Here is a 13,537-nt window from a genome sequence, read left to right as displayed (position 1 = left end):
CTGTTTTTCTTATTTATACTTAACTAATTGACAATTACTAATTATTTGTATTCAGGGTTTATCTAGTTGTCTTAAGTGTGGTTCTAATCCTCTTAATTGTCCGGACCGACATCGGTCACCGGAATAATGAAATATACCAGGCTATACAAATAGGGGTATTACAGGGTACCAGCACATAGCATGCATTAAGATCACAAGAAATTAAATCAAGGAACGAATCTCACATCTAATAAATAAAACTTAGTGTTCATCCATAATAATAATTACAAGCATTACTCTCCCGATTCCAGAATAAGAAAACTACTCACTCATGGTGAGTTCATCCATAATAATAATTACAAGCATTAATATTATGGTCTCACTTTGCACATTATTCAATTGGCATGCATATATCATATACTTGCATACATTCACATACATCTCATGCATACATGGATAAATAAATAATATGGTATGATCATGGACTTTCTAAGGGATTCAATTCTGAGCCACTAAGAATTGAATCAGGGCATTCCTTGGTGTATTGCATTCATTCATTTTATAATAGTTGCTGAAGGAGTACATAATCAACACTTGATCTTGATTTCCTCCCACTGGTCCCACCGATGCTCTTGACCTCCTTAATCTTCTTGTAATCTAATTACATTGTAATCCTTAGCATACCAAGACGAGTTTATAAGAATATGGACTTTAAAGTCCTCAAATAAATGAAATTACAGCCCAAATTATTACAATATTTATAATACATGCCACTAAAATAAAATTAATTATTTTACAACCCAAAGAAAAATAAAAGAAATAAATCAAATTGCATTGGTCTTTTATTGTCCATGATCATCTATCATGCATATTAAAATCTAACAATTAAATAAAATATATATATTAAAAATTAAATTGAATATCACATATTCAACTAAAATTCAGATTTGAATCTTATTCAAATAAATTTAAATTTAGAACCTTTTCCAAATTTAATGCCTTGAAAGCAATTTTCAAAAATTAATTGTGTGATTAAAATTCCTAATTAAATAATTTAATTAGGTATGGGCTTATTTATGGGCCTTAAAATATACAACAATTACATAATGGGCCCAAAAACCAAGCCCAAAATTCAAACACACCCTTGCGATGTGTTTCACATTCATGCTGCCACATGGTGAGCATCTAACCAGCTTTCGGTCAATCCAAATTTGATCCAATCACACAATTAAACCTCATAAACAATCTTAATGGCAAATATAGTAGCTCTGATACCAATTGAAGGAGTGGAAGCGTGATTATTGAGCATTAGAACCTTGAATTTCAAAATTATTTCTAAGGTTACATGAACCATACCAAGTTTCTTATGAACCTAATCAATTTCCAATGCCCAATTACATAGCAAAACATATTTTAGCATGCATTAAAATTTCATTTGCCATTAAAGATTATGAATTAACATTTAATTCAATTAAACCCTAACTAAAAGAGAGATTTTTAGGTACTAACCTTTTGATGCACAATTGATGCAATCTTAGGATGTTCTTAGGACCCCAGATATTGTCCCTCTAGTTTGTCCACCATAAGCACACACCAAAGTAGCAATGGCAACCCCTAGATTGGCTTCTCAAGCCTTGTCAACCAATTATGAGATGGGGTTTATGCTTTGTGAAGGTTGTATGAATGTATTGGGAGTTAGAAACACTTTCTAATAATTTAATTCAAGAGAAAATCTAAGTTTTTCCCTTTGAATCAATTGAGAAATTGAAGAGGAGAAGAACACACCATGTTGCCGTCCAACATTAGAGAGAAAAGAGAGAGTGGCTGATTTTTCTTTATAACCTTTCTTTATATACTTAGCTCAAACCCTAACTCCCTTGCCATATGTCGTCACAAGATCCCATCTTGTTATTATTTGTTTTAATCCTATGAAGCAAAGTGTCTATTAGTAGTATGCCCTAGAGCATATCATTTAGTATGTATTTTGTACATATTTTATTAATAAAAGGCAATTTCACTTTTTCGTTTACATAATATATTTATGTGTAATAGAAAAGGTCCATTGATATTTTGTTAGAAATTCTATTCTTAAATTGTTAAGAATATAAGTAACAGTATTTCTAGCACAAAGTATCATAAATTGGTTCACAATCGAGGATACTTCACACAGGACATGACTTATCCAGAAAGATTTTAATCATGTTTGTTCCCAAGGTATTTATATGAGATATAAATAAGATGGAATAGTGAGTCTCATACCATATAACAAACATGATAGGCACTTATACATGATAAGTAGGCCGAACCAGTGACGCATATGACAAGCACATGGAGTTTACTCTTGTTAATGCATTGTCATATATCATATCAGTGCATATAATCTTTAGACCTGAGATAACACAGTTATCTTGTGTATAGGTGGTTTGAATTTGATACTGCTTTCATACTTGCACTATGTATGGGTATATGGGCATGTGTTGGCTCCTACTAGTTATATATGAAGATAGGTGTTGATCAAGATGGAATCTGTTACCCTAAGTAAATAGGGATAAAATCCTATGTTTATTTAATTATTCTTGATGTTTCAAGTTCCTGGCCAGGACAGGCAGATTTAGTCAGAAAAGAGTTTCTGACAAGAAAATCTAATTAATCAAGAACTAGAATTAAAAGAGAATATAATATTCATAGCAAATGAGGTTTGACATAAATCATGACTCCAGCTCGAATTGGGATATTGTGTCAGAGAGATTCTAGTGCATGGTAACTTATGATTAAAGGTTCATTTAAGGTATTCCTTATTACTGATTGGGTGGCCATGACATGCTATGCTAGGTGTTAACCATGGTCTATGAGATGCCTAAAATGATTTAGAAAAATCATTTATTGCAAGAAATAGTTCAGATGATATTAAGAGTTAATATCATATCTCATTGCCAATTAGTGATGAGCCTAGTGAGTCACACACATACATAAGATAATCACCAAGTAAAATGTGATTTAATTGATTAATTAAAGAGTTTAATTGATTAAATAAATAGGTTTAGTTTGTAATAAAATTGCAAAGTCCCTAGCATGACTTGAAACCAAATCTGGGTTATTGGATGTATGGTATAAGTTAAATTTATATTTAAAGTGTTTAAATATGAATTTAATTGTGAGAAATTAATTAATAGAGATTAATTAATTAATTTATATTTGATATAAATTGATTTGAAGAGGAGAAATAATGATTTTGGGTTGAGAACTCAAAATTACAACATAAGGGTAATTTGGTCATTTCACATGGTGACATGTGGCACCATGAGATAGTGACACATGACATCATATAAGCTTACCATTTGTCTTCCTATCATGTAAGATGATCAAAGTCAAAATTAAGTCTAGCTTTGACATTAGGCTTAATGTGATTGAGTCAATTAAAAATAAGATGCAATGAGGTGGTGACATGTGGCATAGGGTTTAAGTGACTTAATAACCTAATTATATAAAAGGGAAAAAAAAAAAAAAAAGAAGAAACACACACTCTTATTCTCTTCCTCAAGGTGGCGGCACACCTCTCTCCCTCTCCTTTTCATTTTGTCTCATCAATTCAAAGAGAATTGCCCAAAATCCTTATAATTAAAATTGCTAGAAATTATTTATAGTGTCTTATACACACATACAACCTCTCTAAAGGTAAGAACCCAATTTGTAATTGGTTGGCAAAGGCTTGAGAAGCAAATTGGGGGCTGTCCATTGGTGATCTTGGTGTGGACAAGCTAGAGGATAACACTTGGAATCCTAGGTGCTTCCTTAAGGTGCCACACTACAAAAAATATTGCTTTTAACGACTAAATATTAACGATAAAATTTAAATTTCCTTATTAATGATATATAAGTAACGATGAGTAATGTAAATGGTCGTAATTATATAAAACTTTAACGACTACTATAAAATTTCGTCGTTAATAAATAAAATGTTAGTCGTCAAATTTAAATTTTTTGTGAATTTAATTTTTCATTTTTAAAAGTTTATCACGAGAACAACATTGTCCTCGTCAATGAATTTTTTGTTTTTTTTTTTCCTTAAAATTAGATTTCCAAAACAACACAGTTTGGGGCTCCAAATTCTCCATTGCATAAAAAAAAACCTCTCCTCTTTCTCCACGAAATAGCTCCATTCCTTCTCTCTTCATATGTAAAGTATACAATGATGCCTTATACTAGGTAACATCTCTCTATACAATCTCTCGTTTTGATTCCTCTCTGACTCTCTTGTTTGGTGAGGAAGATCGATTATCTGATTCTATTATAACTCAGTTTAGAGGAAGACAGCTTGATTCCAAAGCTACCTCTCTCTAAAGGCTCTACCACCATCAACTGAAGCCACATTTCAATCACCAATAAGCGACACAGCCACAACCATTTCACTCTTATCGCCTCCGCCGATGCCTCTGCTGGTATAACTGTCATAATTTTTCTAATTTTCATTTTTTTTCTCTAATTTTTACTTCATTACCCTGTTCTAAGAAAGGGGGAAAGCGAGAAAAATTTGTAGGTGTGATGACGGTAGAGAAATTGTTCAAAGCAATCAACCTTGCCGAGAGAAGATGCTAGAAGCACCTGAAGATAAAGCCAAAAAGCTATGAATAAGGTGTGGGATTTATGCCATCGAAATTAAGAGCAGCTTGCATTAATTTTTTGTTCTAATTTTGCATTTTGGTTTTGCATGCTTAGAATGAGGTAGAAAATAGTGGACCAATCAATTGTGAGGAGGCCATTGTAAATTTCATGTTCCTAATGATAAATTGCCTTTGACCTTCAGGCTTTTGAAAGTGTAAGGGCTTCTAGCTTAGGCAAATACCTCTTGCGTCTCTATAACAGATGTGATTTAGGTAAAAATGATCTGCAATTTTTTCCTTTGTGCCTCTTTTTTTTTGGGTAAATCACTTACTTTGACGTTGAAGAACTACTTGGAGATATGGAATGCAGTCAGATGGTTGATTTAACTGATTTATTTATTTTTTGGTTCTTCGCTGGGGGTATATTCTTGTTGCTATCCTTTCATGCTACATGGTGGATGTTGATTGGTTGATGTCTGGTGGGTACTTTTAAGTTTGTGTGATATGCATTTATTTTTTTTATATATTTTTTTAGTAAATTCTTCAGATTTGGTTCCATTTTTGTTTTGGGAGGGGCTCTTATAGTAACAATAAACAACTTAAGAGATTCAAGTTTTCTTTCACAATTGTTGAGTATGCTTTAAGAAGAAAGTTATCTTATTTAAGAGGCTATTTTTACTCCCACAAACATGCTTGCCAAGTATGTTGATGCTCTTTGTTTCTTGTCTATGCATTTATAGCTGGTAAGAGGAGCCAAAGATTTAGATAAACAATTTGCATTTTATTTCTGGCTTTGATGATTATATCTTGTTTGTTTCTTTCTTTCTTTCCTTTGTTTGAAAATTTGTATGACATGACAAGGATGAGCCTATTGCTACTTTGCCAATTGATGAACTGATTGAAAAAGCTGATGGCTTTAATGGTGTTTTCCCGAAAACAAATGGTTGTGCTTTTATTAACGATGTTGATTAGATTGGTAAGATGTGATTGCATTAAGCTAAGGATGTTATTTGTAATAACTATGCTTTTTTGTGTGAAGTGGGAAATCTGGGTGTTGTTATATTCATCTAGCTACGCTATTTTTACATCTCATTTATACTATGGCATAATTATTGCAAAATTTTTGTTGATTTGTAAAAGCTGAGATGCTGATTTTCTATAGATCTTTACTTTTCATTTGTTTTATTTTGTTTCTGGCTCACTGTGTATGTCCGTTTGGGTGTTTCTCTCTATTAGATTAACGATAATTGCAAATTCTCAGCTGGGTTCTATAATTAAGTGTTGCCAGTTGGATTGATCGTTGTTAATTATTATTTTCTTGGTAATTTAAGTGTTCTGTCTCCATGAAACTTTTAGTTTCCCATGGTTTGCACATGTTGGTTCATGATTAGAACTCAAGAAAGCCATAATGCACAAAAATATGAAGCGAGTCTGGCTAGTTTAGTCAAGTTAATTTTTTTCTTAGTCGGTTTCACCGTAGAATAAAAAAATTAGGAAATGCTTTCTCTCCACAAAGAATTAATGAAGCGAAAAAGAGAGATTTATTAAAATTTTCGTAGAAAAGAGAATCATTTATCCTAAACAACCTTAATGTATGGAGTGTAAGTGTGTGTTTGTGTTCATATAAGACCTTAAAGAATGGTGGATATGGATTCTCGCTAACTGCATCATTGTTGTTTTCAGTGTTTGTGCAGTGAGAGGAAAGTCTGCACCGTCAATTAATATTCTCACTAAAAACTTGGCATGGGAGTTGTAATTGCTTCTAGCTCAGTTGCTCAAACAACACTAGGATTTAGCATAAAGTTTTCAAATTAAATAGCCACAGTAAAAGGATCGTTGATAATGGCATTCAAAGAAGATAAATCCAATGATAGAGCTTTGATTGCACCTCGTGAGCAAATCCATTTGCCTGTGCAAGCACCCATTGGGAAGAAGAGACAAGGAAAAATTAACAATGAATTATCTTTAAACACCCTGGAGGTGGATTACAATGAAGCTGTTGCTAAGCTTGAAAATTTATACAAGCTTAGCCCTGCAACTGATGCTTCTGATGTAGATGGAAATGTCTTAAAGGGGAAAGGTCAGCGAAGGAAAAGGAAAACTGGTGAAGATGACAATAAAGCAGAGAATAGAACTAGTAAAATCATTGTTAAGAACCTTGCAAAGAAAACTAAATAATTGAGTGTTGATAAAAGAATTGCAATGAGGAAAAACAAGGTAGAGGAAGTGTTAACTCAAGTTAAGAAGAAACAAAAGCTAAGGATGAAGATGAAAAGATTGAAGAACTTGTGAGTGAGTATTATGCTTCAACTAATTTGGTCCGCTTAGAATGGGAAAAAAATGAAGATACCTCCAATTCTCCTTTCAACAGAGCATGCCTGGTTGTTCAAGTTGATGCAATCCGTAAAGGTGAGTATAGATTTTTCCCAAATGTCTTTAATTTTGAAAACAGATGATCATAATTTTCTATTACAGTTTTTATATCATAATTTTGTTCTTAATGTCTTTTAACTTATTTTTCTATTACATCTCTTATTTGTACATCTCTTCCACTAAGATGCACAAGGCACTTGCTTTACACTGGGACTTCAAGATTTTTTGGACTTTTTTGATATTTTAGGGGTAGTTCTTACTTCCCCTGGCAAGTGATTTATCTTTTTAAAATGCTTCTATCTTGTTTGCAAAATGCTACCAAATGAGGATCGTCTTTCAGAGGAAAACATAGATAAGTTAAAGGCCACTATTAAATCACATCTTCATTCTACCAAAGAAGTGAACCTAGACAAAATCTCATGGAAGGTAGCAGCGATACCACTATCAGACAAGTTGATTTCAACCTTGAAAAGTTTTTGATAACTTTTTAATAAACACAATGCATTGGAATAACTACTTAAATCGCAACCAAGGATTGTAAGGTATCAATATTATATGCAAACTGTAAATTGGAAACTAGTATAATAACCAAGTCTAAGAATTCTTGAAATAGATGGATACATGCATAGATACCTATAAGCCCTAATAATCCTACAATTATAATTATATAAAATCATAAAATTTACGTAGACAACTAATAAAATTTAATCTCTTAACCTTCCTTCCTAATTAAATAGTAACTAAAATAATTCAGTGTTGTTGGTTCAGTACACACTAATCAACCTATCAAACAATTTAAAATTTAAAAGTAGAAAAAAAAAAAAAGAAAAGATGATCATCAAGTACTCTTCTGTGATGGCATTGGATAAATAACTTGAAACCTAGTATTAAAATTGGATACCTCCTAAACCCAGCATTTATGCACCATCAATTCTAAATCTGCCGTAAGCCTGTAAGACTGACTGATTTAGATATTCTTACTTTCTCTCTAGGAGAAATAGAATAACTAATTGAAATGTGAAAGAAATAGAAAAAAGTACTAGTATATAATAGCTAATTGAAATGTGAAAGAAATAGAAAAAAGTACTAGTATATATAACTGAAATGAAAAATTGTAGTGAGACTAAGATTGAGATTTTGATTTATGTAGGGATTTGATTAATTAGGTGATTATTCAAAACAAAATGTGAAAAAGGGTTGTATCAAGAAAATGAAAAAAAGAGGATGGTGGTGGTGGTGGTCGAGTGTGGGAGGAGACAATGGTGGTTGTGGTGGTAATTGAAACTGGGAAGTCCTTGGATTCTCACCTTATAATGCAAAACATATAAATATATATACCATGATAGGAAACTATTGGATTGCTTTCAGATTAAAGTATTCACTGGCTGCTACTTATACTCCCATTCTTTTTATTTAAAAAAAAAAAGAAAAAAAAATCTCCTTTTTTTTCCCTCTTATCCCACGCATCACTACTTAATGTGGAATTTTTACAATTGTCCCTCAGTGCTTTACAGGGTTGATCAATCTATAGGTTCTCATTTTAAAGTTGGCTTGTTATTCCTCTCTATGTTCACTTTCTGAGATAGTTTGTGGTTAATGGAGTAACTTGTGTGTTTGCGAGACTTATCTAGTAACAATTTGAGTGGGCAATTGCCTGTTGCTTTTCAAAATTTGATTCATCTTACAACCTTATAAGTTTCAATTATAATCCATCCCAATTACACTTATTTCCTTCTAGTGAATTAAGATAACTTCTTATTTAGCAGGCATTTGTAGGAAAATTAGCTGTTTGGGACGCTTGATGTTCTACAAGATCTTCCCCTGAAAGATTTGTATTATTCCCAATCACGTCTCTTTTAATACATTCAACTACCAATTCATAAAATTGGTTTACTAATATAATTGAGCTGAACTTGGGTAATTTACTTATATCAATTGAGCTAAACTTGTTAATTTTATTGAGGATTTGATTAGTAATTAAATTTAATTGTTAATTTTAGGGTTATCATTTGTTTATTTATAGTTTAGCCAATGGACTTATTGTTTAATTCACATCTTTAGTGCTGTGCAACTATGTACTTTTCACTGACACCTTGGAGGGGATGGCAAAAAAGAGTTCCCTTTTACAACACACATTGTAGTTACTTGTTTTATTATTTCAGCTGTGATGCTAGAGTTAACTGTTGTTATTCTTCATGGATTTCAAATTATTTATAATCATAATATGATTATATTTTTATATTTTAGTGCAGATATGACTTTGCGAATGATGAAGACGTTATTGAAGTAACTTTTTTGGGGTGAAGTGTTCAAAAGTAATTTGGAAGACATTATTGATTTTATTTTAATCTTTACATAATTTTAGTTATTTTCTTTTCATATACAAACTAAGTGCGAATATATCAAATTGATATTTTAGACAGTTGTTATGACATTATTGAGATTAATATATGAATATTATTCTAGTTATGAATACATCTTGTTTATTATTGTTGATTGTTTATTTAAATTTTAACTATTTAAAAAATGAAAATAATTAAATTATGGTCATTAATAATGATTTTTGCATTGGTTATTTATCATTTTTTGTAGTCGTTAATAATTTTTTACCATCACTTTTATTGTCGTTAATAATTTTCAACGATCATTTTTCATTATTGCTATCAATATTTAACGACTATTTTTTTTTGTGCCATTAATAACTGTTAACAACTTTATTTACTGTCGTTATTATTTTTTAACAATTAAATTTTTTTATCATTAATAATTTTTAACGATGACATTAAAAGTCGTTACATTGCAAAATAATGATAATTTAATTTAAATTTAACGATAATTTTCTCTTTCGTTAATAAAATTAACGACGACTAAAATAGTTGTTAATACTATAATTTTAACGATCGATTATTGTTTCCTTGTTATTAGTATTAACGACGAATTTTGTAAAGTCCTCGTTAAACTTTTTAATGACGGAGCCTATAACGACGACTTAACGATCGATTTTTGTGGTCGTTAACTATTATTAACGACCATTTTTTAGCTTTTAACGAGGATTTTTTTCTCTCGTTAAAGATTAGTTTTCTTGTTGTGCCAATTATATCTACTGTGCATCAAAGAGGTTAGTGCTCTAACTCATCTTTTAAACTAGGGTTTAAATGAATTAATTTTTTAATTCACAATCTTGAATGACAAATATAGATCCTAATATATATTAAAAGTCTTTTAATATCCAATTGATCATTGAAATTAATTAGGCACATAAGAGATGTGGTATGATACATGTAACCCTAGAAGAAAATTTTTGAAATTTAATGCTCTAATGAACTAATCAACCTGTTTCCGCTCCTTCAGTGTCAAGCTCCATTTAAATCATGATATGTGGTCTTCCATCATAGGAACACAAGTGGCAAGATCATATGGTGCCACATGTCATCATGTGAAAAGATCAATTTGCCCTTACTCTTTAATTTGAGTTCTCAACCCAAAATTATAATTTCTCCTCTTTAAATCAATTTATATCAAATATAAATTAATTAATTAATTAATTTTCATTAATTAATTTCTCATAATTAAATTCATATTTAATCAAATTAAATATAAATTTAATTTATACTATACATCCAATAACCTAGATTTGATTTCAAGTCATGCTAGGAATTTTGCAATCTTATTGCAAACCAAACCTCTTTAATTTATTAATTAAACTCTTTAATTAATCAATTAAATCACATTTTAAATGATGATTAGCTTGTGTAGATGTGTGACTTACTAGGCCCATTACTTATTGGCAATGATAAATGATATTAACTCTTAATATCATTAAAACTCTTTCTTACCATAAATGATTTCTCTAAATCATTTTAGGCATCTCATAGACCATGGTTGACACCTAGCATAGTATGCCATGGCCACCCATCAGTAATAAGGAATACCTTAAATTAACCTTTAATCATATGTTACCATGCACTAGAATCTCTCCGTTACAAAATCCCAATTCGAGTTGGAGTCATGGTTAATGTCAAACCCCATTTGTTATGAACATTATATTTTCTTTTAATTCCAGTTCTTGATTAATTAGATTTTCTTGTCAGAGTCCTGGCTAGAAACTTGAAACATTAAGAACAATTAAATGAACATAGGATTTTATCCCTATTTACTTAGGGTAACAGATTCCATCTTGATCAATACCTATCTCCATATATAACTAGTAGGAGCCAACACATGCCCATATACCTATACACAGTACAAGTATGAAAGTAGTATCAAACTCAAACCACCTATATACAAGATAACTGTGTTATCTCAAGTCTAAAGATTATATGCAGTGATATCATATATGATAATGCATTGACAAGAGTAAACTCCATGTGCTTGTCATATGCATCACTAGTTCAGCCTACTTATCATGTATAAGTACCTATCATGTTTGTTATGTGGCATGAGACTCATCACTCTATCTTATTTATATCTCATGTAAATACCTTGGGAACAAACATGATTACAATCTTTCTGGAGAAGTCATGTCCTTTGTGAAGTATCCTTGATTGTGAACCAATTTATGATACTTTGTGCTAGAAATACTGTCACTCATATTCTTAACAACTTAAGAATAGAATTTATAACAAAATATCAGTGGACCTTTTCTATTACACATAAATATATTATGTAAAAGGAAAAGTGAAATTGCCGTTTATTAATAAGATATGTATAAGATACATACAAAATGATATTCTCTAGGGCATACCACTAATAGTGTGTGTCTTTAGGTGATGTTCTAATGGATGTAGGTGGCTAGAAACAATTTCTAAAATTTTTGATTCAAGAAAGAAACAAGCTTTCTTTCAAGCATCAATGGAAGAAACTAGGAAAGAGAAATCCCCTTGTTGCCATCCAACATGGTGAGGAAGAAGAAGAGTAAGTTTTCTTCTTATCTTATATTTATATACAAGAGACAAAAACCATTTATTAAGTGCCACATGTCAAGATCCCATTCAATCTTGCTTTTAGTGTGTCTTAATCCCATTAAGACATGTGTCAATGCAAGATTATATGATCAAATATCATCTTCCATCACATGGAAGATAAATGGCACACATCTATAGGTGCCATGTGTCACCATGTAAAATTACCATTTTGCCCTTATATTGAATTTTGAGTTCTCAACTCAAAATAATAATTTCTCTCTCAAATTAATTTTTATGAAATACAAATTAATTTATCAATTAATCTCTATTAATTAATTTTAATATTAAATTCACATTTAAACTCTTTAAATATAAATTCAATTTATATCATACATCCAATGTCTAAGATTTGGTTTCAAGTCATGCTAGGGACTTTGCAATCTTATTGCAAACCAAATCTATTTAATTAATTAATTAAACTCTTTAATTAATCAATTAAATCATAATTTACTTGGTGGTAAAACTTGTGTAGGCGTGTGACTTACTAGGCTTATTACTAATTGGCAATGAGAAATGATATTAACTCTTAATATCATTAGAATTCTTCCAAATCGCAAATGATTTCCCCAAATCATTTTAGGCATCTCACAGACTATGGTTGATACCCAACATAGCATGCCACGGCTTCCCAATTAGCAATAAGAAATATTTTAAAATGAACCTTTAATCATACATGATCATGCACTAAAATCCTTCCGTATTATGTCCCAATCCATTAAGGGTCATGGTGGAGTCATGTTTCGCTGGTTTTACAACCCCACAAGTGCACAGATCGCTAACAAGTAATAAAGTGATGAGTAGAGTACCGTTCCCACGAGGAATTTGATTAGTAAGAATCAATCTACACAGTAATTTTGACTGTCTAGGCTATCAAATACTTAGGAAATGAAGTTTGTTGACCTTAAACACTAGAATGGTGAACTTAAAATGAAATAATTTATTTGAAACAATTCTAGAATTAAGATTTCACACTTGAATCTTACTAGGGATGTTATCTCATTTATTTACTGGATTGAGGTTTACCACAAGTTTCACAAAGTCGATCTGACAGTGCATTTCTGGTTTCTGCTGAGTTTGTTAATCCAATCGGGGTGGTTTATGTCCAGAAAATCTATCTCTACCTGATTCGCGTGAGCTAGACCCTCCAAAGTGCTTCCTTTTTCCTGACCCACTATCAGGAACTTGATCAGTAGTCTTTCTAATTTTCTCTTTTTCTTCTGTACCTTTTTTAACTGTTTCTTCATTCTCAATTCTTTCTAGTTCCAGGGCTTGCGATATTAGCTCTGAGAATTTCTGGTGTCGGAACCCCACAACTTGCATTTTTATAGACTAGGCCTTAACCCGGACTCAAAACGTTTACATCTATCTCTAGGAGTGGTAAGTAGGCTTCCTGCACAATGACTTAATCGAGAGAAGTTTCTCTCATATTCTGTTGCTGTTTTGTTCCTTTGCTTCAGGCTTAAGAACTCCTGTAGCTTCTGATCCACATAGGCATCTAGGACATATTTTTGTCTGAACTCTTTGAGAAAGTCGTCCCATGTCAGCACTGGGGGTTTCACCAAACTGTTGGGAATGGTTTTCCACCAGTCATATGCATCCCCCTATAAAAGTGAGACTGAG

At 31.5% G+C, this 13,537-nt stretch overlaps 1 long non-coding RNA gene across 3 annotated transcripts; it reads left to right on the top strand.

Moving 5' to 3' along the window:
• Positions 1–4,071: 4,071 nt before the first annotated feature.
• Positions 4,072–9,451, top strand: LOC110661221 (uncharacterized). Of its 3 annotated transcripts, XR_002496081.2 has the most exons (5): positions 4,072–4,185; positions 4,279–4,612; positions 4,784–4,853; positions 6,264–6,989; positions 9,206–9,451. It is a non-coding gene; the product is annotated as an uncharacterized LOC110661221 (long non-coding RNA). The 3 variants fall into 3 exon arrangements; XR_009150676.1 differs by having other exon boundaries at positions 4,111–4,612; XR_009150677.1 differs by lacking the exon at positions 4,784–4,853 and having other exon boundaries at positions 4,113–4,612.
• Positions 9,452–13,537: the final 4,086 nt, after the last annotated feature.

This window comes from Hevea brasiliensis, chromosome 8, assembly GCF_030052815.1.
Source record: "Hevea brasiliensis isolate MT/VB/25A 57/8 chromosome 8, ASM3005281v1, whole genome shotgun sequence".
NCBI lineage: Eukaryota > Viridiplantae > Streptophyta > Magnoliopsida > Malpighiales > Euphorbiaceae > Hevea > Hevea brasiliensis.
This window is presented reverse-complemented; position numbering and strand designations above follow the sequence as displayed.